The sequence below is a fragment of the Silurus aristotelis genome, assembly GCF_946808225.1.
Source record: "Silurus aristotelis genome assembly, chromosome: 24".
NCBI classification, from domain to species: Eukaryota; Metazoa; Chordata; class Actinopteri; order Siluriformes; family Siluridae; genus Silurus; species Silurus aristotelis.
Genome location: NC_139597.1, coordinates 683,920 through 710,855, shown reverse-complemented (window position 1 = coordinate 710,855; position 26,936 = coordinate 683,920). Strand labels below are relative to the sequence as shown.

Below are 26,936 nucleotides of genomic sequence, written 5' to 3'. Positions count from 1 at the left end.
CAGTCACAGTAAAGAATCTGATCCAAAAACACGTCTCTCTGTATTTATTTTCTCTATTTAGATCTTTAGATGCTTTCGTGTGAGTGACATTAAGTCCAATACTTCCAGAAATGTATCCAAATACTAAACTCCACCCACATGGTTACTGTTACTATGTAGGATAAGAAAGAAAGGAACACAATGAGACGCTTCAGAAAACATTCATACACACCTGGTGTTAGTGGACTGATTGCTTTTATTTTCTGACTTCAGGATGGAGAGATGAGTGGCAGTGTGTGTGTGTGTGTGTGTGTGTGTGTGTGTGTGTGTGTGTGTGTGTGTGAGAGAAATCAAATGTGCTGCACCAGTAATGTATTGATGATTAACTGAATCATGAGTTTGAGGTCAGTAACTCTGCTTAGAAATGATGATAGATAGATAGATAGATAGATAGATAGATAGATAGATAGATAGATAGATAGATAGATAGATAGATAGATAGACAGACAGACAGACAGACAGACAGACAGACAGACAGACAGACAGACAGACAGATAGATAGATAGATAGATAGATAGATAGATAGATAGATAGACAGACAGACACCAGTTCAGTGTAGAAGGAGTTGTTGTTGCCCAGGAAAACAGATCCAAAAACAGAGTGAGAGCTGAGTGTAGAAAATGGCACACACACACACACACACACACACACACACACACACACACACACACAAACTCTATTAAATAAAAAGAGAAGAAAGAAGAGAAAAAAATTAATAATAGAAAGAAAAAAGGAAAGAAAGAAAGAAAGAAAGAAAGAAAGAAAGAAAGAAAGAAAGAAAGAAAGAAAGAAAGAAAGAAAGAAAGAAAGAAAGAAAGAAAGAACTCCCCCCTGTAGTGCTGGAGGTCCTGGTAGAAGGTTATTATGGGATGTCATCGTTGGGCTGCTGGTGATAAAAGGCAGTGTTTTAATAGAATCAGCTGACGGGAAAGTCTGGTATCCATGGAGCTCTGCAGGTGTGTGTATATGTGTGTGTGTGTGTGTGTGTGTGTGTGTGTGTGTGTATAAGAGAGAAGATGCAGTAAGGAACAAGGGAATGCAATAAAACCAACAATAAGAACGAGGTGAAAGTGGGATTGAAACCAAGGAACCAAACCCTGAACCCTGAAACACACGATGGCTGGATTGCCGTCACAGTGAGTGAGATCTTCTGTCACCTCCTTCACCTTTGCTCCAGACACACACTATTCTCATTTACACTTCCACCAGGTCCACAGAGAAGATTGTATAAATGAACACAAAGCATGTACAGGATCTCTGACTGGAGAGGTCTGGATCAGGAGAAGGATGTAAACAACAACATTCCAGGACATCAGATGGAACTCATTTAGAAGAGAAGCTATGAGTGAGGCTGCTTAGGGACCTACAGCAACAACACAGGAGCTGCAGGAACATCTGAGGTGTGTTAAATGCCGTCTGTATGAGATAAAATCTTGTATACTGTGCACATGACTGGGTGATGATGTAGACAGAAGCTCCTCCTCCCCCTCCCCCAAAAAACATACACCCCACACAGGATTAAAACAAACCATGTGGCAAAATGACTTTCAGCTCAACAAACCCAAAGTCGGTCTTTTTATGGTAAAACATGGTGGAGGCTGCACCATATACTATTACTCTAGTTTTCTTATATCACACATACACACACACACACACACACACACACACACACACACACACACACACACACACACACACAGGTGGCCTCTGTGTTATTAAAGAGTGTAAATGGATTTGATGATGTAAAGCTGTGACCTTTACACACCGCTCTTACACACTGTGTTCAATCACACACATAGACACACACACACACACACACACACACACACACACACACACACACACACACACACACACACACACACACACACACACACAGAAGAACAAATTAAAAAGGTTTTAATCATCTCTGTCTGACATTTCACCCTCATCACTAATGCAGTCATAAACGACACACACACACACACACACACACACACACACACTCATTAACTACAAACACACACACACACACACACACACACACACACGGAGACACAGAGACACTCATTACCTAAAAACACACACACACACACACACACACACACACACACACACACACACACACACACACACACACACACACACACCGACACAGGGGGTTAGGGAGTAGGGAATAGGGAGTAGGGAGTAGGGGATAGGGAGTAGGGGATAGGGAGTAGGAGATAGCGAGTAGGGAGTAGGGGTTAGAGAGAAGGGGATAGGGAGTAGGGGATAGGGAGTAGGGGATAGCGAGTAGGGAGTAGGGGTTAGGGAGTAGGGGATAGGGAGTAGGGAGTAGGGGATAGGGAGTAGGAGATAGGGAGTAGGAAGTAGGGGTTAGGGAGTAGGGGATAGGGAGTAGGGAGTAGGGGATAGGGAGTAGGGGATAGGGAGTAGGGGATAGGGAGTAGGAGATAGCGAGTCGGGAGTAGGGGTTAGGGAGTAGGGGATAGGGAGTAGGGGATAGCGAGTAGGGAGTAGGGGATAGCGAGTAGGGAGTAGGGGATAGGGAGTAGGGAGTAGGGGATAGGGAGTAGGAGATAGGGAGTAGGAAGTAGGGGATAGGGAGTAGGGGTTAGGGAGTAGGGGGGTAGGGGATAGGAAGTTGGGAATAGGGAGTAGGGAGTAGGGAGTAGGGGATAGGGAGTAGGGGATAGGGAGTAGGGAGTAGGGGGGTAGGGGATAAGGAGTTGGGGATAGGGAGTATGAGTTAGGGAGTAGGGGATAGGGAGTAGGGAGTAGGGGATAGGGAGTAGGGAGTAGGGGATAGGGAGTATAAGTTAGGGAGTAGGCGATAGGGAGTATGAGTTAGGGAGTGGGGGATAGGGAGTAGGGGATAGGGAGTAGGGGATATGGAGTAGGGGATAGGGAGTATGAGTTAGGGAGTGGGGGATAGGGAGTATGAGTTAGGGAGTAGGGGATAGGGAGTATGAGTTAGGGAGTAGGCAATAGGGAGTATGAGTTAGGGAGTAGGCGATAGGGAGTATGAGTTAGGGAGTAGGGGATAGGGAGTATGAGTTAGGGAGTAGGCAATAGGGAGTATGAGTTAGGGAGTAGGCGATAGGGAGTATGAGTTAGGGAGTAGGGGATAGGGAGTATGAGTTAGGGAGTGGGGGATAGGGAGTATGAGATAGGGAGTGTGAGTTAGGGGGTAGGGGATAGGGAGTAGGGAGTAGGGAGTAGGAGATAGGGAGTAGGGAGTGGGAGATAGGGAGTAGGGAATAGGGGATAGGGAGTAGGGAGTGGGAGATAGGGAGTAGGGGATAGGGAGTAGGTAGTAGGGGATAGAGTAGGTAGTAGGGGATAGGGAGTAGGGAATAGGGAGTAGGGAGTAGGAGATAGGGACTAGGGGATAGGGAGTAGGTAGTAGGGGATAGGGAGTTGGGAATAGGGAGTAGGGAGTAGGAGATAGGGAGTAGGGGATAGGAAGTAGGGGATAGGGAGTAGGGGATAGGGAGTAGGGGATAGGGAGTAGGGGATAGGGAGTAGGTAGTAGGAGATAGGGAGTAGGGAATAGGGAGTAGGGAGTAGGAGATAGGGAGTAGGGGATAGGGAGTAGGGAGTGGGAGATAGGGAGTAGGGAATAGGGAGTAGGGAGTGGGAGATAGGAAGTAGGGGATAGGGAGTAGGGAATAGGGGATAGGGAGTAGGGAGTAGGAGATAGGGAGTAAGGGATAGGGAGTAGGAGATAGGGAGTAGGGGATAGGGAGTAGGGAGTGGGAGATAGGGAGTAGGGGATAGGGAGTAGGGAGTGGGAGATAGGGAGTAGGGGATAGGGAGTAGGGAGTGGGAGATAGGGAGTAGGGAGTGGGAGATAGGGAGTAGGGGATAGGGAGTAGAGAGTAGGGGATAGGGAGTAGAGAGTAGGGGATAGGGAGTAGGGAATAGGGAGTAGGGAATAGGAAGTAGGGAATAAGACAGGTATAAGATAGGTATAAGACACTAGCATTAGGTGCTGTGATGATTAGCTCCGATGTCAGTGTGTGTAGAAGGAGACGACACAAATCAGCATAAAGGAAATGATAAAGCCTGCAGTCACAGCATGCTAATCTCTGCGCTAATCTCTGCACTAATCTCTACGCTAATCCTGTTAGCTCATTCCCAAGACCAATCGTCTTCCTCTTCATTCACATTTTCTTTGTAACGTTTAAAACCCGACGTCTCCGATTCATTCCCTCCCCCTGAGCATCGCTTGTTCTGTGTAGTCATTACAAATAATCCTCCTCTGTGAGGAAATGTGTGTGTGTGTGTGTGTGTGTGTGTAGCATCGATGCTATATCCCCTGGTCATTAATTATTCACGCCCACTAATTGCATATGCAAATGATCACTTATTACACGTTATAATAGATCATGGCCTCAAAACAGGAAGTACAGAGAGTTTAACAGCAGTTTCATCAGTCCTGCTACTTCAAATCTGCAGTACCGTACATACTCAAACACACACACGTAAATTTAAATTACACACACACACACACACACACACACACACACACACACACACACACACACACACACACACACACACACACACACACACACACTCAGGCAGTGCCATCCGCATCCCATCACAGATGGAGTCGTCTGTTCCAACACACACACACCAGCCAAAATGAGCAGAGGACAAATTAGTTGGCTGCATTTCTTTCCCCAAACACACACACACACACACACACACACACACACACACACACACACACATACACATACACACACACACAAAAACAGAGAGCGGTAAAACAGGATAGGAAAAGGAGGGAAAATGAACTCTAATTAGCGAAATATCAGAGGATTGATCATCTCAACCCCCTGAAGCACATCTAAAGCATTCTCTCAGACGTGTGTGTGTGTGTGTCTGTGTGTGTCTGTGTGTGTCTGTGTGTGTTGTGGGCCTCCAAATAGATTTTTATTTGACAATGTGTCAGATATTTGATTAACATTTTCAAATGTCTCCTGCTTAAAACATACACACACACACACACACACACACACACACACACACACACACACAAACACACACACACGCACACACACAAAATGACGCACACCTGAGGATGGCAGATGGCATTCCACTGACACCATCTGACACAAATGGCAAGAGATCAAACCCATCAGCACCTGCCAGCAAAACGGCCAATCACAGTGCAGCGTTTCAGAACCAGCCAATCACATTACTGATATCATCCACATGACAATTATAATCTGTGTATCCCAAACATTAATGAGACTGATTTGTGTGTGCACTGTGTGTTTATGTGTGTAATGTATAATCATGTGTGTGTAGTGTATATTCATGAGTGTGTGTTGTGTATTCATGTGTGTGTAGTGTATATACATGTGTGTGTAGTGCATATTCTTGTAAGTGTGTGGGGTATATTCATATGTGTGTAGTGTTGATCATATATGTGTATTGTGTATATTCATGAGAGTGTAGAGTATATCCATGTGTGTTTGTGTGGTGTATATTCATGTGTGTGTAGTGTATGATCATATGTGTGTAGTGTATATTCATGTGTGTGTAGTGTATATACATGTGTGTGTAGTGCATATTCTTGTAAGTGTGTGGGGTATATTCATATGTGTGTAGTGTTGATCATATATGTGTATTGTGTATATTCATGAGAGTGTAGAGTATATCCATGTGTGTTTGTGTGGTGTATATTTATGTGTGTGTAGTGTATGATCATATGTGTGTAGTGTATATTCATGTGTGTGTAGTGTATGATCATATGTGTGTATGGAGATTCATGTGTGTGGTGAATATGCATGTGTGTAAAGCAGTGTTGGGCAATAATGCATTACTGTAACGCGTTAGTTTTTAAATAAAGTAACTCCGTTAGCGTGTGGTTCGTTACCCGTTACTTTATTAAATGAATGAATTTGGGCTGAAGTGTAGACTACAGTCTGACCTGCTTACAGCAGAGACGCATTGTAGGATTGGTGGATGAACCACTGTAAACAGGAAGAAGACACACTGTGGGCGTGTCTCCGTTTATTCAGGTCTGTGCGGCAGTAATGGCGAGTCGAGGCGAAAACAAGACGAGTTTTTCAAAGTGGAAATATGATCATTATTTCACTTTAGTTGAGCATAAAGACAAAAAACTTTTTAGTCAAATGTAAACTGTGTGTTTCTGGTTTGAAGCTCGTATCTACTGCGATAAACAGCAACTCCAATCTGTCGAAGCTCCTCCAGAAAGTGTATATTCAGGAGTGTGGGTAGTGTATGTGTGTGTGTGTAGTGTATATTCAGGAGTGTCGGGAGTGTATGTGTGTGTGTGTGTGTAGTGTATATTCAGGAGTGTGTGGAGTGTATGTGTAGTGTATATTCAGGAGTGTGTGGAGTGTATGTGTGTGTGTGTGTAGTGTATATTCAGGAGTGTGTGAAATGTGTATGTGTGTGTGGAGTGTATATTCAGGAGTGTGTGGAGTGTATGTGTGTGTGTAGTGTATATTCAGGAGTGTGTGGAGTGTATGTGTGTGTGGAGTGTATATTCAGGAGTGTGTGGAGTGTATGTGTGTGTGTGTAGTGTATATTCAGGAGTGTGTGAAATGTGTATGTGTGTGTGGAGTGTATATTCAGGAGTGTGTGGAGTGTATGTGTGTATGTGTAGTGTATATTCAGGAGTGTGTGGAGTGTATGTGTGTGTGTGTAGTGTATATTCAGGAGTGTGTGAAATGTGTATGTGTGTGTGGAGTGTATATTCAGGAGTGTGTGGAGTGTATGTGTGTGTGTGTAGTGTATATTCAGGAGTGTGTGGAGTGTATGTGTGTGTGGAGTGTATATTCAGGAGTGTGCGGAGTGTATGTGTGTGTGTGTAGTGTACATTCAGGAGTGTGTGGAGTGTATGTGTGTGTGGAGTGTATATTCAGGAGTGTGTGGAGTGTATGTGTGTGTGTGTAGTGTATATTCAGGAGTGTGTGGAGTGTATGTGTGTGTGGAGTGTATATTCAGGAGTGTGTGGAGTGTATGTGTGTGTGTGTAGTGTATATTCAGGAGTGTGTGAAGTGTATGTGTAGTGTATATTCAGGAGTGTGTGGAGTGTATGTGTGTGTGTAGTGTATATTCAGGAGTGTGTGAAGTGTATGTGTAGTGTATATTCAGGAGTGTGTGGAGTGTATGTGTGTGTGTAGTGTATATTCAGGAGTGTGTGGAGTGTATGTGTAGTGTATATTCAGGAGTGTGTGTGTGTGTATGTGTGTGTGTGTAGTGTATATTCAGGAGTGTGTGGAGTGTATGTGTAGTGTATATTCAGGAGTGTATGTGTGTGTGTGTAGTGTATATTCAGGAGTGTGTGAAGTGTATGTGTAGTGTATATTCAGGAGTGTGTGTGTGTGTGTGTGTGTGTGTGTGTGTGTGTGTGTGTGTGTAGTGTATATTCAGGAGTGCGTGTGTGTGTGTGTGTGTGTGTGTGTGTGTGTGTGTAGTGTATATTTAGAAGTGTGTGTGTGTGTGTGTGTGTGTGTGTGTGTGTGTGTGTGTAGTGTATATTCAGGAGTGTGTGTGTGTGTGTGTGTGTGTGTGTAGTGTATATTCAGGAGTGTGTGTGTGTGTGTGTGTGTGTGTGTGTGTGTGTGTGTGTGTGTGTGTGTGTAGTGTATATTCAGGAGTGTGTGGAGTGTATGTGTGTGTGTGTGTGGAGTGTATATTCAGGAGTGTGTGTATGTGTGTGTGTAGTGTATATTCAGGAGTGTGTGTATGTGTGTGTAGTGTATATTCAGGAGTGTGTGTATGTGTGTTTAGTGTATATTCAGGAGTGTGTGTATGTGTGTGTGTGTAGTGTATATTCAGGAGTGTGTGTGTGTGTGTGTAGTGTATATTCAGGAGTGTGTGTATGTGTGTGTAGTGTATATTCAGGAGTGTGTGTATGTGTGTAGTGTATATTCAGGAGTGTGTGTATGTGTGTTTAGTGTATATTCAGGAGTGTGTGTATGTGTGTGTAGTGTATATTCAGGAGTGTGTGTATGTGTGTGTAGTGTATATTCAGGAGTGTGTGTATGTGTGTGTAGTGTATATTCAGGAGTGTGTGTATGTGTGTGTAGTGTATATTCAGGAGTGTGTGTATGTGTGTGTAGTGTATATTCAGGAGTGTGTGTATGTGTGTAGTGTATATTCAGGAGTGTGTGTATGTGTGTTTAGTGTATATTCAGGAGTGTGTGTATGTGTGTAGTGTATATTCAGGAGTGTGTGTATGTGTGTAGTGTATATTCAGGAGTGTGTGTATGTGTGTAGTGTATATTCAGGAGTGTGTTTATGTGTGTGTAGTGTATATTCAGGAGTGTGTGTATGTGTGTAGTGTATATTCAGGAGTGTGTGTATGTGTGTTTAGTGTATATTCAGGAGTGTGTGTATGTGTGTAGTGTATATTCAGGAGTGTGTGTATGTGTGTAGTGTATATTCAGGAGTGTGTGTATGTGTGTGTAGTGTATATTCAGGAGTGTGTGTATGTGTGTAGTGTATATTCAGGAGTGTGTGTATGTGTGTTTAGTGTATATTCAGGAGTGTGTGTATGTGTGTAGTGTATATTCAGGAGTGTGTGTATGTGTGTAGTGTATATTCAGGAGTGTGTGTATGTGTGTAGTGTATATTCAGGAGTGTGTGTATGTGTGTAGTGTATATTCAGGAGTGTGTGTATGTGTGTGTAGTGTATATTCAGGAGTGTGTGTATGTGTGTGTAGTGTATATTCAGGCAGGTTCTTCAGGTTCCTGTAGTGGAATAACTGAAGAACCCCTACGGTTGGGGGAAAATAGTGTTTACGTGCAAACACACAAACCGAGCGTCCAGAAATCTGCAGCTTCTTCATTTGTAACTAAAACAGTGCAGTTAGCAAACATGTGATTCCAGATGTTCTAAAAGCTGTAAGACCTGAAAGTTCTTACAGAGGCAGAGGAGATGATGAGATAAGGAATGTGAGAAGAGGAAAGGAGGTGAATTTAATGATCTAGCAGAGAGACTCTCTTCACATCACTGACACATTCATGTGGAAATCTCAACTCCACATCCTCCTCATGCACAGATCCAAGGAGACGGGAAGACCCATCTCATCTACTCGTTTACTCACTCCATCCAAACATCATTCATCTTTCAACACCCAGTTTAGAACCACAGTAGTGCAAAGGAGGAAACTCTTCTTTAAGATGGAGCAGAAGATCATCAGAGGTTCACATGTGCATATAAATTGCGTGCATTGCATAAGGAACTGCAGCTGAAGACTTCAAACCATTACCTGAATGTTCTATCACACCTCTGAGACTTCTCCAGGTCTTTCCTAGTAAAAGTGACCTGAACTGAGCTTCTGGACCTCCACGACCATGTAGATAAAACAGGAATTAATTTTTTCACACACACACACACACACACACACACACACACACACACACTGCGCACACACACACACACACACACACACACACACACACATACACACACACTGCACACACACACACACACTGCGCACACACACACACACACACACACACACACACACACACACACACACACACACACACACACACAAGGACTGAAGAATAAGCACATTTATAATTTACTCCATGAATCTGCTTCACACATGGAGATGTTCGGTGTCTCTGATGGACATGCTTCTCCACACACATGTAAAAAAAATGTATATTATTCCCTGATGAAGTTCTCGCTGCTCCTCACTCAGAGAACGTGTCCAAATCGAGCAGAACTGAGACACGCCTCTGTTCTAGATAAGCTCCGCCCTCTTATGTGTGACACTCAGAACTTGTAAGTGTTTAAATCTGTGGCTACGTCTCGTCTCTACAAATTCATTTCCAAATCCACACTGTACAGACCGAACTCTGAGAGCAACTCAGTAACGTGAGACACTTACATCTCAGAGGGTTCCTTCCTGAGGAACGTTTTACTTCCAACATTTTTCTGTGATTTATTCATGGTTCTGGAACCCTGAGGATCTCTCCTGAACCCTGTGTAGATCTTCAGCTCGGATTTTCATTCACTCCTGCTAAGAGTAATGGACACTGATGGACCTGCAGCAGATCAGTGGTTTTTGTGGCTGTTGTGGTCTGGATTATGTGGACGTCTTCGCTGTGACTGAACTCCTGCCTGAGGGAACAAACCCGAGAGCGAGGAGTGAAAATAAGGGCGTTAGGATTATTACATGTAGCACACAATGCAGTGTGTCTTATTCACACACACACACACACACACACACACACACACACACACACACACACACACAGTCATTCAGTTCTGCATTTAATTTAACATGCAGGTTCAATTCTCAGGATCTCCTCTGCATCTGAACCTCATTCTGGTGTTTGAGCTTTTTCAATCTGTTCAACATGAGCAATCAAGTGTGCAAGAGAGAGAGAGAGAGAGAGAGAGAGAGAGAGAGAGAGAGAGAGAGAGAGAGATGAAGAGAAAGAGACAGCACCCATAAAGAGAAGCGCGCGCGGCTCTGCAATCTGCTGCACTTTCCATCTGATCCTGGTCTCATTGATCAGATCACAAATCATCAGCAACTCATCTGAAGCGCATCACATCAACATTACACCTTAAGCTATAAACAAATCTCACACACACACACACACACACACACACACACACACACACACACACACACACACATGCGGGTTAAATAAAAGCCGATTCCACACCCGTTGTTGATGTAAATCGAGATGCCGCACACAGGTGTCCACCTGCAGCCGTGGAACATGAGGAGAAGGTGTGAGGAGAACATGTGAGCGCTGCATGAGAAGCAGGAGAGCTGGGGGTCAGGAGGAGGATGAGATGATGAGATGTGAGCCGAATCCTTTCTCTCACCTGAGACACAGACGCGCTGGACTGGAGCCTGGAAACAGTGAGAGTGACTGGTCAGATATCTCCAGATGATGATTCTCTAGATGTTTTTCCAGATGTTTCTCCAGGTATTTGTCCAGATTTACGCTGTCGCGCAGGATATTTTGGGGCAGATGAATGAGAGTGCAGGGATCCGGGAGCGCTGTGATTCCTCCCTGCTGCCGCTCCCTCTCACTCCGCCTGCACCTCCGAAATTTACCGCTAGGGGCCGCTACTAAAACATAAATAGAAATAGAGACGAAAATGTAAATGAACAAAATAAAGCGATAAATACAACTGCATCCTTTTATAAATTAAATACTTCTGACCTCTAAAATAAATTATTTAAACCTTTTACTAATTATAACAATTAAACATCATTTAATTCAACACTGTTCAATTAATATTAATTAAGAATTTTACTCAACATTCTGACGGCTTTTGCAGTAATGAAACCCAGTACATTATTTAAAACTAAAATATTTTTAACCTGCATCTGATATATATATATATATAAAATTACATTTCAGCTGAAATTATTTATATGTATAATAAGTGATTCTGGCTGGTGACTGTAATAAAACATTTACAGAAACCTGAGCAAGAAAAAAGGAAATAAAGAAAAAATAAATATATGGAAATATCAGAAAATCCGAAGTGGACTGAGGTGAATTAGGGAACTACTTTCCCATCAGCCACTGCACCTTCTTGTTTTACATCCACAGCTAATTATCTGATTGTGTAATAGACTCATTTTGCACTACCCTCTGTCTCGTTATTGCTTACGCTCAGGTTTCCATGTTCCTGAGTTTAGTTGTGAATCCACCATCACCTCTGTTACACGACTTGTAGATGATTGATGCTGAAATAAAGTTTTTTTCTTCAACTAAAGTTTTCCAGAGCATTTTGTAATTGTAATTTTAATTTCTTAAAATAAATCTGAATTCGTGCTCCAGAACATGAACCCAGAACATTGAGTCTGAACATGAACTGTTCTATATGATTACACAGTTTTTATTCCCTTTTTAAATTAGTTTTATATTTGTCTTCATATTCTTTCATATTTCCCTCATATTCTTCTGCACAGTGGTGCAATTTCTTCTCTGGGAAAAGCCTTAACATTTTTGTACATTTATCTGCATTTGTCAGTTTGCACACTGCTGCTATTAAAACTTCTGGTTGATACTAAACTGTATGTTGTTGCTGTGTACCTGCGCTTTGTAATGACTGTAATGTTGTATGTATATTGAAATGATTTATTGTAGCATGATTGTACATGACTGTAGCATGTTCATGTTGTCAAGTTAAGTTTATTTCTACTGTGTTTTTCACAATGGACATTGTCTCAAAACAGCTTCACAGAGTTTCAGAGTGAAGGTGAATGATGTGTGTTTATCCCTGATGATGAAGACTGGAGAGACTGTGGTGAAGGAAAAACCTCCTTAGATGTTATGAGGAAGAAACCTTGAGAGGAACCAGACTCAAAAGCAGAACCTCATCCTCATTTGGGTGACATCAAGAGTGTGATTATAGTCTTTAAACACTACAGAACACTGGAGAGTGAGAACTAACATGAGCACTGGAGTGTGTGATTCTGACTGATGATCTTTTTACAGTCTTTTACAGTCAGATAAGATTATGGAGCCAGGAGCTACTGAGCAACTCATAAAATAGCTCAACATCTGAGATCACAATAGATCCAACACCAGCTTCTCCATGCCAGAGCCTTTAAACACTCAAAAAGGTCCAACGTCCAAACTCCACATGAAGTGAAATACAAATGGTATGGTACGTCTGGTACGTCTCTAGATGGTTTGGGATGTTTGCTGAGTCGGCATTTACTTCTTTAAAGGTCCACAATCTTCATGAGGTGGGACGTGACAATGTTGTAAATGCTGGACTGGGATGAAGCCTGACCCTCTGCACCTGAGAAGGTCAGTAACTGTGGGTTTAGAAGCACTTTGCTGCCACCTTCTGGAGTGTAGAAGATTTTTATGATAAATGAATATATATGAAAGTGACTATACCCCATTCTTTCATATTTATATTATGTATTTATAATTATATATATATAAAATTGAATATGTATGGAATAATCATGGAGTAAATTATAAATGTTTTATGTTGTCATATCTTTTTAAATAAATTGTATTTAGGCAGATTATGTGACGAGTGGAGCAGTTTGGATTCTTCTCCCTCTTCCTCTTCTTCTTCTTCTTCTTCTACTTCTTTCGGCTTTTCCCATTAGGGGGCACCACAGCGGATCATCCGTCTCCATCCCCCCTGTCCTCTACATCTGCCTCTTTTACACCAACTACCTGCATGTCTTCCCTCACCACATCCATAAACCTCCTCCTTGGTCTTCCTCTTTATCTCCTTCCTGGTGTCTCCATCCTCAGCATTCTCCTACTGATATACCCCATGTCACTCCTCTGCACATGTCCAAACCATCTCAATCTCACCTCCCTCACCTTGTCTCCAAAACGTCCTACATGCACTGTCTATATATATATATATATATGCCTCTAATAAACTAATTTCTAATGCTGTCCATCGTCGTCACTCCCAACAAACATCTCAACATCTTCAGCTCTGCTACCTCCAGCTCCACCTCCTGTCTTTTACTCAACGCCACTGTCTCTAATCCATACAACATCTAAGGTCTCACCACAGTCCTATAAACTTTCCCTTTCACTCTCACAGATACTCTTCTATCACAAATCACTCCTGCTATCACTCTTCTCCACCCACTCCACCCTGCCTGCACTCTTTTCTTCACTTCTCTAACACACTCTCCATCACTTTACACTGTTGACCCCAGGTACCTGAACTCCTCCACCTTCTCCACCTCTTCTCCCTGCAACCGCACCCCTCCACTGCCCTCCCTCTCATTCACACATGCACTCTGTCTTACTCCTACTGATTTTCATTCCTCTTCTCTTCAGAGTGTACCTCCACCTCTCCAGGCTCTTCTCCACCTGCTCACTACTCTCACCACAAATCACAATATCTGGAGGAAGTTTGGATTCAAGTAAAAAAATTCTCCATTTGTGTTTCTTCAGGGAATGATGACAGTCCCACAGGTGAATCTCATCCCCTCGACACTTCACTCTGTTCAGCCAGACAGTCCCTTCACCAGGACCAAACCTATCAGCACTCAGCACCGACCCACAGCCCAGCTGTCTGCACACCACCTGAGCGTTCCTGATGTTCCACTGATCATCACAAACAGAGCCCCATGTAGCGTTATGATACACCTCCAACCTCCCAGAGCAGCTTCCCTTTCCTCCACTCAGCCTGAGAGACCAGTGTTCTACATCACACACATCACACATGAGGAAACACACCAACGCTGAATAACATCTCCAGTCACACACCTCACTACAACACCATGAAGATAAAACCTTATATTTACTGAAGATCCTGAAATGTCTCCTTTGATGTGTAATAAATACATTAATGAACTGTCTAATGATTGAAAGATTTTGAAGCAGAAAGATCAGCTTTAAGTTCTCTTTAATGATTTTATCTCTGTTAGTTTGATTTTGATGAAATTTGAAGAAGTTCAAATGATCTCAGGATCGTTATATGAGGAACCACATTAAAGTCTTAAAAAAATAATTTTATAAACACATTAGCAAATATCTTCTGTCTTTAAAAAATACAAATGAAGAACAAACATCTTTTCTTTATAGCTCTTTACTTGATCAATGTTTCTAAGAGGGAAATGAGGAGCAATGTTCTTGTGTACCTTGTGGACCACCTGTGCAGGTAATTTGTGCCACCTCATCACTATTATCACATCTGTTCTGTCCCCAGGGTGAAGATGGACACTGCCACAGATTAGAGTCGTGTTTCCTACACTTCAGATAATCCAGCCAGTTAGGAGCAGATTTTACTCGAGCTTCAGTGTTTTTCAGACTTTCACCTGTTCCACAGTTCAGCTCTCGACACACCATGTTTACTGTTTCATCATCCATCTGATTGTGACACACATTACCCCAGGTTCCATTGTAGAACACTTCCAGATTCCCCTCACAGCCCTCGGTGAGTCGGATCTCTTTAAACTCTGCTGGGAGAAGGATGACTTTATCAGAGTATTAATTTCATGTATAAACATTCTTTCTGTTGATATTAAAGTCTCATTCATTTGACATCATTCCACAATTGCATAATCACAAGTTTAATGAACATCTGGTGCTTTACTTTATAAACATTAGATTTCATTAACCATTAACCATCGTTCTGTTTCACCCTTTGTACCTTTGTACTTTCTTGTGGACATGTGAACAGCACAATGTCACCTCATTACCAGGGATCAGAAAAAAACTGAAGAATTGGAATTGTCCTCTTTTTAAAGATTACAGCTGAATATACTTTTGAAGTGCAGCACAGCACTTTGGAGTCTTACTGTAGGCTTTATAACCTTTATAGTCTTTTAAATACAACAATGTGTCTTCTATATGAAATTCACCCATGTGCTTGAAATCTTTAAGACCTCCCAGGCTGCCATTTGCTGCTGATCAGTTCATCTTCAATGCACTGGTGGTCAAATGATTGTAAAGAAACCTGACCATGACCATGACCATGACCATTTCCCTGCCCACTGGAATGAGTGGGTCATCTCCAAACACAGAAAATCCTGGGGTGTGTTTGGTCTACATGTCAGTTTCGCTTTGGTTATCAAAATGGCTCTCACACTGGAGGTTCTTTTGGTGCTTTTTATTTTGTATGTCATTTAAATGAATCCCTGTGATGGTTATCTCGTGTTAATAGAATCACAGAAATATGCACACTCCATATTTATTTATGAAACTGTTCAAGGGTCCCCAGTAAAAACACATGTAGACTGATAGATAATTCTTTACAACAATCATCACACTGTACCTGAGCACACGACTCCTACGTCCTCCTGGTGTCCACATTCACCCTCTTCACACAGCTGAAATCTGCAGTTCCACAGGGACGTCTCATTCCCCTCACACTCCGCCTCATTCTGCCATATGGACCCAGTTCCAAGACCAAACCAGGCTGGTGTGTGGGTACTGAGGGCCCGTCCACACTGCAGCTGTCTGCACACCACATCTGCATCCTCAATACCCCAAGAGTCATTACACACTGTTTCCCATGAACCACTGTGGAAAACCTCCAGCCTTCCTGCACAGTCTGTGGAATTTTTTGATAGGCATCAATACAGCCAGTCTGTATTCATCAATAATTATCAGTTAAATTGTTTTAATATCATTTAATGGACTTAGTATATGTTTGCTTTTAATTAACCTGCCTAACAGGTTGACCTTAGACCAATGTAACCCAAGCCTATTGCTTGCTTGCAAAGAAAACCACAACAGAGACCATTTAGGAAAAAAGACCACCATGTTTATTAGGGACGACACTCCCAGTGGGAACACTTAGGAAAAAGATGACAAGGACGACAAACCAGCCAAGGGCTGTTAACAGAAGGGCCCTGGTGGGGCTCAGGAGAAAGAAACTCATAGGGGTTGGGCCCAGGGCCAGGCTCAGGCTCAGACTCAATCATGATGACACTGTCAGGAGATGCCCAAGGAGTAGGAGAAGAAGAAGGCCCATGAGAAGGATCGCAGGGAGAAGTAGGAGAATAGGAAGGAGAAGCAGCTTGACGAAGATCAGGCGAATCAGGCCCAGAGTCAGGCCCAGAATCAGGTGCACTGTCAGTGTCAGAAGAGAGGGGAGCCCCAGGGGGAGGACTGACAGGCAGAATCACCACAGGGTCAGTCTGAGTGCCCACATCAACGGAAGAAGGAAGGGTGTGGGCAGAAGGGGAAGAAGTAGGAAGATCAGGACCATCAGAAGGGTCGACCAAATAGTTGTCCAAGTCATCAAGCAAATGGGAGATCTGGAAATGGCGATAGGGAGAAATAGGAGGACTGCAGGCCCTAGGGTAAGGGCGAGACCTCTTGCGTCTAGTGGTTTTGCAACGAGCTAAGAAACACACAAGAAAGAAGAAACAAGGCCAAGGTCAATGAATAGCATGGTGGCAAATAAATAGGAAGAACCAGTCCAGCACACTAGGTACTGAACTAGTGCACAGCCAAGCTTAAGAAAAATATCTAACACACAGCAGTATAATCAACTATAACCTTAGCATTAGCAGAAAAAAGCGTATAAGAGCATTAAAACAAAGGTCAAAGAAAAGAATATATATACAGATATAATCATAGAATAAGATAAAATAAGAGAAGAGACTTACGCATTATCAAGAAGAAGAAAATAAGAAAATATCCAAAGAAACCAAAGACTACTCCAAAACGATGTTGCTCCAACAAGCGTTAAGACAAGAATAAGGAAGATAGGATAAGTTTTAAAAAATAAAACCCCAAGAAGGCCCGAAAATAAGGGGATATAAGCAAAGGAAATCACGTGGGGGAAATGACGACGGGAAGGGGAAGAACCAGGAGGAAACGAAAATAATGGGAATTAGGAAAAACCACGTGATGCATAGTAATGAGTAGGAAGGGCCCAAAAACTGGGCAGGTCAGAAATAATGGGATTTAAAGTAAAAACATGTAAATTAAGGTAGGAGGCGCCTAGAGGCGCCTGCACATAAATAGGAGACGATGTCAGCAGTGGAAGTAGTCTCTTTTTGAAGTCCCTGTTTTGCAGTTCTTTTTGAGCAGTAGGATTACCTTCAAGACCGGTCTGAGGACTTTCTTTCTGGATTTTATTTGTTACTTTCGTTCTGTGGTGAGCTTAGATTTTGGAAACTACCTAAAAGTTCTGGGTGGGAAATCACCGTAGGTGATTTACTCCATAGGGTTTTGGGGACTTTCCTTTTGAAGCGCTTGCAAGCATCTATTAGGAGTTCCCTTTTGGATCGTATCTGTTTTGGTGATTGATCTTCTCTGCAGAGAAAAGAAATAAACTTGTATTTTGCTGTCCTTCTCATCCCAGTCTCTGGGCCTTTTATTGGGAGTTCTAACCGAGTTAGTGCTAATTAAGAACCAAGAAGGTAAACTTGGAGCACTCCTGAGGTGTTTGGTCTCAGAGGGGATTCTGAGATCCGACATTTTATAAGTGCCGAAACCCGGGAGCTTCTCCAAGGGATCGAACCAGGTAGCCTGAAAACCTGATCCAGGGACCACTTACCCAGCAGTCTACATAAGCCGGCCCAAAAAACAGATCAAGGTAAGCAGACACCTTTTTGAAATATAAAGTCTGTGTAATTTGACATATCTGTGGCCTGCTGTGGTGGGGTGGCCACGGAGAAGGGTGGACAGCACCTGACCCAAAGCCAAGAACCTAGGCAAAAAGAGAGGCTTGGATTGTGGAAAACAGCGAAGATTAGTTAAGTAAGTGAAAAGATAAAGAATACTGGCGGTGAAACAGCCAGGGCTGACGGGCTAGTCAGGCACTGTGGTATAGCAGTGGGATAAAAGATACTAGCGGTGAAACAGCTAGGGCTGACGGTATAGTCAGGAACTGCACGGAAGCAGTGGTTGGGGGGCCCCCGGTGTTTAATACAAATGTGTTTATGAATAATATGTGATTAAGTTCAATGTGTTATTGATATTACTGTGATATTGAAATGTAAATGTGTTGTTGATGTGTTGATGAATGACTAAATGCTGTGTGTTTGATACAAATGATAGTTGAATGAATTGAAGAAGAGTGTAGTAGTAGGACAAGGGATTAGGGTGTTAAACCACCAAGAGCAAGGAGCAGAACATAACAGGGAGTGGATGAGTGTGCTGGAGATAGAAACGAGAGGAATCAGGACACATTTCTTCAACGAGCGAACATACCTAGATATAAACGGAGTAGAGAAGTGGCAGACTGAGAGGGAAATAGCGGACAAATTGTGGGAGTTGACAACATTCGATAAATTACAGGCGCTAAGAAGGATATTCCCAGAAGACAATTGGGAAAAGGTGATTAGAGAACTTTGGCGACCCCGAGTATTGAGTCCCGTAATACGCACGTTGTTAGAAACACCTAAACCAGGACAGGCAGTAATACCATTAGCAGAATTAGTGCAAGACCCGTGGGACGAAGATAGCGAACCAGTTGTAGAAGTATTCGCGGCAGGGCCTGAACAATATAATTATTGCTCAGGACTGACAGCAACAGTAACCGTTGAACCGCGAGTGGAGCAGTGGGAAAGAGGAGCGGCAACCTCAATTCTAATAGATAAAATAAATTCATTGGGGGGATTAACTAGGAAAAACCCATACAGAAGCGGGTTGACAGTAAAAAGAATATATGCAAAACTAAGTTGGGTAGAATCAAATAGAAACCCAGGACCCAGATCAGACGCAACAAGGGCAAGACAAGGGTGCATGATGGAAAAGAAACAGTGCACACCACTAGTAACCCCAGTGTGCATTATAATAAATCAGCACAAGGACGCAAGGAAAGAGATATTAAAAAAAAAAATACATGAAGAAATGGTATGAGCAAACAAAGGGAAGCTTGCAGTGGCCTAAGGAAGGATCATTCAATGAAGAAAAGTGCAAAAGGCTGAAGGATTGGATAGAATATAGGAGAGAAGGAAAAATTGGAGAAAATGAAGAGGAAGTGGGAGATAGTTAACTGGTTTCAGGAAGAGGGAATGAGAAGAAGGATGGGAAATGCAGTGGAAGGAAAAGAGAAGAAAAAAACACAATGCAACTGCCGAAATGAATGTTATTGCAAAAACTGCGAGGCAACGGGAGAAAGGAAGCAGGAGAGGGGGAGCGAAGGGACTGCCCCACCATGGGAGAAATGTGAGGAGCAGCAAAAACCGCCCCCCTACAATGATAAACCGCCCGGATATACAACAGGACTGTATCCACAGTTGCCGCTAGCACTTGAAGACCAAAGACGAGTCACCATAGAGTTAACAGGTGGTACAGTGGAAGGACTCATCAGATCAAGGTACAGTGTAGGTAGCAGGTCAGAACTGGCTGTAAACAAAAAAGTCCATTCGAGAGGAAATGAGAGCAGTGACCAGAGTGAGAAAGACCTAGAGGAACAAGAGAATATGCTGGAGAAAGAACATTGCTGGTGGACAAGCCGATAGAAGGGCATATTTCGGACCATGGAACGTACCAAAGTGATACAGAAAAAATGGCCGGATGGCAAAACTACGGCCTCGGAGGCAGGAGCGAGCAAATTAAGTATAGCACCCCATATTCAGGCAGGCAAAGAGAGCAGAAACAGGTGGATACACAGAAAGAACAGGTAGAAGGCTGGAGAAGTGTGACACCAAAAGAACTAGCAGATGCCTGTAAGGAAGAACAAGGAAAAAGAAGAAGGTCAACAGAATCAGTGAACTTAGGAACCCCCATGCACTTTGGCAGCGAGGGGTCCCTGATGAGCAAAGGGCCAGCAAAAGAAAAAGATCAAAGAGAAGATCAACAGAACTGGGAAGAAGGAAAAATGGAATATGATGACCTGGACTGGGACCCCTTGGGGGTAAAGTTGAAACGGCCAGAAGACAAGAAAAGAAAGCGAGAACTGGGAGAAATAGTACATTTGGAAGGGGAAATGCGACTAGTCCCAGCGAAAATTGTAGAGAAAGGAAAAGTAGGAACACAACAACTCCTGGAGTTAAGCCATAACATGCTAAAAAATTTGGATAAAATGAACCAAAGTATGTCCAAACTAAGAATGGAGCAGAAGGCCGCGGTAAACAGAGAACACCAAACAAGAGAAGCACAGGCGGAAGCCCTGTACCACTTAAACAGACGGGTGGAACAAGTAAAAACAGAGCAAGGAGCAATAAAGGGTCATGAGAGCCATGTCAAATCCAAGACAACCGCAAGGTTGCATAAACCCTTTATAATATCAATGGTACACAGTAATAGACTTATGCTCTGCATTCTTTAGTATCCCTCTGCACCCAGACTCGCGCCACTTGTTTGCGTTCACATATGGGGGCCGACAGTACACGTATACACGGTTACCACAAGGGTACTGTGAAAGTCCATCAATCTTTAACCAGGTGTTAGCGCGCGACCTCCAAAACTTGCAAATCTCAAGCCGTCTCCTACAGTATGTAGACGATCTACTCATCTGTTCGGAAACAAAAGAACAGTGTTTAGAAGACTCACTGACAGTGCTAAAAGCATTAGCGGAAAATGGACACAAGGTCAGTAAAGAGAAGTTGCAATTCTGCAACAAAAAGGTAGAATACCTGGGAAGGGTACTAGAGGGCACGACACGAAAAATTTCGCCCGCACATCTAGAGGCGATAAGAAATGCACCACGACCAGAAAACGTGCGCCAAATGCTGTCATTCCTGGGCATGGCAGGGTTTAGCAGACCTTGGATATGTGACTTCGCACTCAAAGCACAGCCACTAAGAGACATGATAAAGGCAGCAGGCCAAAATAAACCCAGCGCAAAACTAGAATGGACATCAGATGGAAAGGCAGCGTTTGAATTAATAAAAAACACAATGGCTTCGGCTCCAGCCTTAGCATGTCCAAATTACAGCAAACCATTTCACCTGTATGTTTCTGAACGACAGGGATTTGCGTCGGCTGTGTTAATGCAGCACCAGGAAGGAATGGGGAACCAACCCATCGCCTATTTCAGCACCGCGCTAGACACAGTAGAAAAAGGCATGCCCCCATGCTACAGGGCTATAAGCGCAGCAGCGTTCGCTTACCAAAAGGCCTCATCCATCACAATGGGGCACCCAGTAACCCTGTACACATCACATGCGCTGTTTTCGCTCCTAACAAGTCAGAAGTTCGTAATAACCAATGCAAGGAGAACAGGGTATGATGTGATTTTGTCATCACCAGAATTGACTATAGAACGTTGCAATACAGTGAACCCAGCAGAAAGGATGGTGCTGCCCAACGATGGCACACCACACTGCTGTAGAGAAGAGTCAGAGAAATTTCTAAAAGCACGGGCAGACTTAGAACCAGAACCGCTGGATGAATCACAGCGAATATTTTTTGTAGACGGCTCATGTTATCGGACGATGGAAGGGAACAAAGCAGGGTATGCAGTGATAGAGTATGACCCCGAGTCGCAGGACCACAAAACAGTAGCACAAGCCCAGGTCCCACAGCCATGTTCAGCACAACTAGCAGAAATCAAAGCACTAACTGCAGCTTGCAAATTAGCTGCAGGAAAAACATGCACAGTGTACACAGACTCTGCATATGCCTATGGGGTATGTCATGTGTTCGGCCCAATTTGGGCACAGAGAGGGTTCCAACGTGCAGATGGGTCTACAATTACTCATGGGCCGGCCATAACGGACTTGTTGCATGCCATACAACTGCCACAGAAACTAGCAATAGTTAAATGTAGAGCCCACAAAACAGATGGTACAATGGTAACCAAAGGTAACACAGCTGCAGATGAAGCAGCAAAGAGAGCAGCAGTAGGCGAACAGAGTGTAATGGCAGTATTGATACCCGGAGAGCCAGAAGAGAGATCGGAAAATCTAACACTTGCAGAGATAGTTCAGGGACAGGAGGCAGCAAGCCCAGAAGAGAAAGAATGTTGGAAAAAGAGAGGGGCATGGCAGGCAAAAGACGAAAAGATATGGAGGAGTGCAGATGGCATATGGGTGGCACCCAGAGCGCTACTGCCCATGCTGATTAGGGAGGTGCACGGACCGGACCACTGCAACAGAAAAGTAATCATTGACACAATCAGGCAAGAATGGTGGTCGCCCTATTTGGCAAGCATGGTAGACCATGCATTAAGACAGTGTGAAGTATGTGCTAGGAACAATGTTAGAAAGAACTTCACAGCCCCCATCAGTCACATCCCAGTCCCGATGGGACCATTTCGACACTTGGTAATGGACTTTGTAGATATGCAGGACAGGGTGTCAGGGAAAAGATACATCCTGGTGGTAGTGGACAGATTTAGTCGATGGGTGGAAGCGATGGCAACAGCTGACAATACCGCAACAGTCGCTAAATTCCTGTGTAGGGAAGTGATCCCTAGATTTGGAATCCCTGATCAAATCCAGTCAGACAATGGACCACATTTTACCAATCAGATAATAAAGGAAGTACTGAGAGCATTGTGTGTAAAACAAAAACTTGGATGCGTGTTCCCAGGGAATGGTGGAGAGGGCAAATGGCACTATCAAGGCAAAAGTGGCAAAGATATGTGCAAGCACCAAGTTAAATTGGGTACAGGCATTACCATTGGCATTGATGAAAATGAGGGCACAGACAAACCGGACCTTGCACCTGTCACCCCATGAGATAGTGACAGGACGGCCAATGCCAATGTCGTTCACAAGAGGACCCTATAAAGGTCCAGGGTTGGAGCAATTGGAAAAAGAAATGTCTAGCTATGTGAAGCACCTAACCGAAATCCATAGAACTGTATACCCACAGGTGTGCGCGGCCACACAGGCAAGTGAGGGTCCAACAGACAAAGAGGCAAAGAAGCTCGTGAGAGTTGAGCCTGGGGACTTTGTCTACATTAAGGTGTTTAAAAAGACACAACATTGGAAGACACCAAGGCGGGAAGGCCCGTTCAAAGTGGTGTTGGCAACCCCTACCGCAGTAAAAGTTGAAGGTAAGCAACACTGGTATCATTTGAATCATTGTTGCAGGGCTCACGTGGAAGGACAAAAACCCACAGCAAGTGTACAAGACAAGCCCTCGGACGACGACGACTCGGACGACGGAGACGGCCCGAGCACCTCGCAAGGACCAGCAAGACGTACCCGCGCACAAGAGAAGAGGAAAGCAGAGAAGCTAGCTAAAAAGCAGGCAACACCAGAACCACAGGCTGAAGACTCCCCGGCTGCCCCGCAGCCGACTCTTCAGTTATCTCCAGCTCCACAACTCACAACAGAAGACGCACAGGACGACGGTGCAGCCATCACAAACGTCCCCGCAGACATCCCACCAGTAACACCAGACGTGTACCTCCCGCTCCCATTTTCCCCGTCTGACTTTTTACTGTTAGACCTCCCAGATCCATCACAGTATACAGAAGAACCTTCAACCGACCCAGTAACGCCCACGCTATCCCCCTTTGCTATAGTTGACCCACCACCGCTGTACGACACCCTAGACCCCACCGACATAGCCTGGGAACACCAGTATGACTAAGATACAGGCCGGGATATTAGATCCCAAGCATAGACCATACCTTATAAGACATAGACCCCAAGAGTCGAAACACGTAATTGTTCTCATGGTACTGGTGACAGCATCATTATATGCCATCACATGCACAACATTAGCATGGGTACAGAACACCCCACAAAACGGTACTGTAATCTCCAATAAAACCTACCGCAACATGACCAAGCCTACTCATACGCCGCAAACAAATCACTCCAGAAAGCGTAGGGAGGCAGGGCAGGGATTTGCCTACATAGCAGGGGTCGAAGTGTATCGATCAAACTTCACCCCAGTGCTCCCTGAATTATGGCCACCGGCAAACGGCTCAATAGGTAATCATATGTGGTGTGCTTTAAATCTAATGGTAGCGGCTAACCACACTCAAATTGCCCAAACAACGGCCCTTTTTAGAAACAACCAAACGTGCTAAACGACTTAAGTGATCCAACAATAGCCATTGTAATTACAGGAAGGCCCAAGCATGGTGCCTGTAAGCGTCTTCATGGCATTTGGTTACATTATTATTACACGCAACATTCATTGTCTCGATCCGCATCAGTACAAACAAGCAGCGTAGATTCGGGCACGGGAGCACGAGTCTATGCTCCTGGGGGCCAACCAGGCCTCCAACCCCGCCAGGCCGCTATAGACTTTGCAATCATATGCGGAGGACCATCTAACAGTCAACCATCCATGTTCTCCGGGCTTAAAGGACAGAACTTTACCTCGTACTACGTTTCATGTTACAGCGGCCGAAAGATGAGCCAATTTTATGTACATATTGCCCTAAACGACTCCTGCCCAGACACTTGTAAGTCACCAGAAGGAAGAGTCTGGGGAATTGATGGTCACTATAACGAAAGCGACTCTCCCGGCTTTCCCCCAAATGTCTCGTCAACCGTCACCCTCCTCAGCGTCACCATACACAACGATACGGACTATCATGCCACTCCGCCCAATCTGTACTACGCCTGGCTTCAAGACACGGCTCGTCAAGCGCACCCCAACGGCACATGAGTTGTATGTCACAAACGATCAAGGCACATACCTTATGCGATGCCCACCAGAGGAATTCGCGAATGCGCAAGGACCCCCTATAATAGCACCCACTTATGTCCCGCGGCATGCTTACTAGGAGCAGCCGCTCACACACATGGAGCAGAATGGATGAAGAACTATAGTAGATCTTGCTCATACACACCGGACACAACTGAAACCCCCACAGACTTCTGAATGCGTGTCCATCCAGAGCAGAAATTCCCCCTCTGTATTAAAGGACGAGGATCCATAGCCGTTGGTAGTGTTTCCAAAGCAGCATGTCTAGATACGCTGGAGGCTAACCACCCCATCATTAACATGATATCTAGTTGTAACACCTCTCGGTACGGGTGTGAGCCCAATACCACCGTCCAAGTAATCATCCCTCACCTTAGACTAGGCACTTTACCATTGGCTGACATATTCTGGCATTGCGGAGAGCCACAAGTGTTGCAGACCCTCCCGAGGTTCTGGGATGGACTCTGCACGCCAGTCTTGTTGGAAGGACATCTCACTGTATTCGAGCTAAATGAGACCAGACTGGAGCAACTCCTCAAGCACCCCACGCATCCTCCGCCGCACTCGCGCACTCGCCGTGATATCTCCACGACCTTGAATGATATAACTATAAACAGGTACTTTACATTAGGTAACTCCACACATCTACCGCAGTGGGACAATGACGCCTTCATATATGTAGACTGGTCCGGAGAACCAGCCGGCGTACCCGAACAATATCGCGCCCTACAAGAAGCATCATCCACAGCGTGGACTATATTCCTCCCTCACGTACAAGCGCATAGAAACATGAAGTGGATTAATTATATATGGTACAATCAGCAACGATTTATCAACCACACCATATCGGCCCTAGGACTTATGGCAGAGCAACTGCACGCCACCACAATGATGACTGTACAAAACCGCTTTGCCTTAGACACCATGCGTGGTCCAGACCAAGGAGTATGTACTCTTTTCGGCTCAGACTGTTGTGCGCTAATACCCTTGCATACCTGGCCAGCAGGGTCCTTAAATACTGTCTTTAACAAAATGAAGGCAATGCGTAAGGAACTGACCCAAAATAATGCGTCCCCCGACCCAGCCTGGTACAAATGGTTGATGTCAGGCGACTGGTTAGCGGGCCTGACAAGAATTTTTACAATAGTAGGGTTTGTCATCATAGCAGTCCTGGCACTAGTATGCTGCGGCATTCCGCTTATTCGCTCTCTTATTGACAAGACAGTACACTCGCTTTTTGGCCAATATCTCATGATGAATGCCAGGTTGTCAGATGGAGATGAGGAGGATCAGACACTTTTGATCCATTCCGAGAAACTTTATCCTCTGCTCATGGCAGAGGATGACAATGCTTAAAGGGACAAATTAATGTATAGATGCATGTATCCTGGCCTCTCCTAACCCCCTTCTAGTTAGTCGCTTTGTGTGTCTCTTTTCCTCAGATCATGGCACTCCGACGGCCCGGTCCTTTACGAACGCAGGCCAAGCACTTGCCACAAAGTCTTCAACGTCCCTTTGGCACCTGTTACCTCATGTGCACCTCATCCTGCGTTTGTCCCACAGATGTACAACCCCACCAACACTTCCATTTCTTCACATGGCACAACCTAGGCTGCGGTGCCTGCCAGTGTCTGTTGACGCACCTCCGACCCCTGCCAGACCCAAGCCTTCAGTTAATTCCGTTAGAATTCAGCTCACATAAAAATTGGGTTACTGCACACCCGTACCCCCCCTTGTCTGAGATTGTGGAGCTAAAACATGCGACCTGGTATCCCTTAACCACTGACAGATATGTCTCCCTTCTCATTCATAACTGCAACCGTAGAGACTATCGACCGCTGCCATACATTATGGAACACGCTGACATCACCTTGTGATATACGCAGTGAATCCAAGATGGACCTACTGAAATGACCTTT

The 26,936-nt window shown here is 44.3% G+C and overlaps 1 protein-coding gene across 1 annotated transcript in view; it reads right to left on the bottom strand.

The window, feature by feature from the left end:
- The window catches only part of nav3 (neuron navigator 3), a 143,650-nt gene extending 132,562 nt beyond the window's left edge, over positions 1–11,088 (bottom strand). The window contains exons 1-2 of the mRNA XM_083528978.1: positions 10,868–11,088; positions 8,938–9,103 (exon numbers count right to left, since the gene is read on the bottom strand). The gene's annotated coding sequence lies outside the window, so the exon portion shown is untranslated. The remainder of the gene's footprint in view (positions 1–8,937; positions 9,104–10,867) is intronic.
- Positions 11,089–26,936: the final 15,848 nt, after the last annotated feature.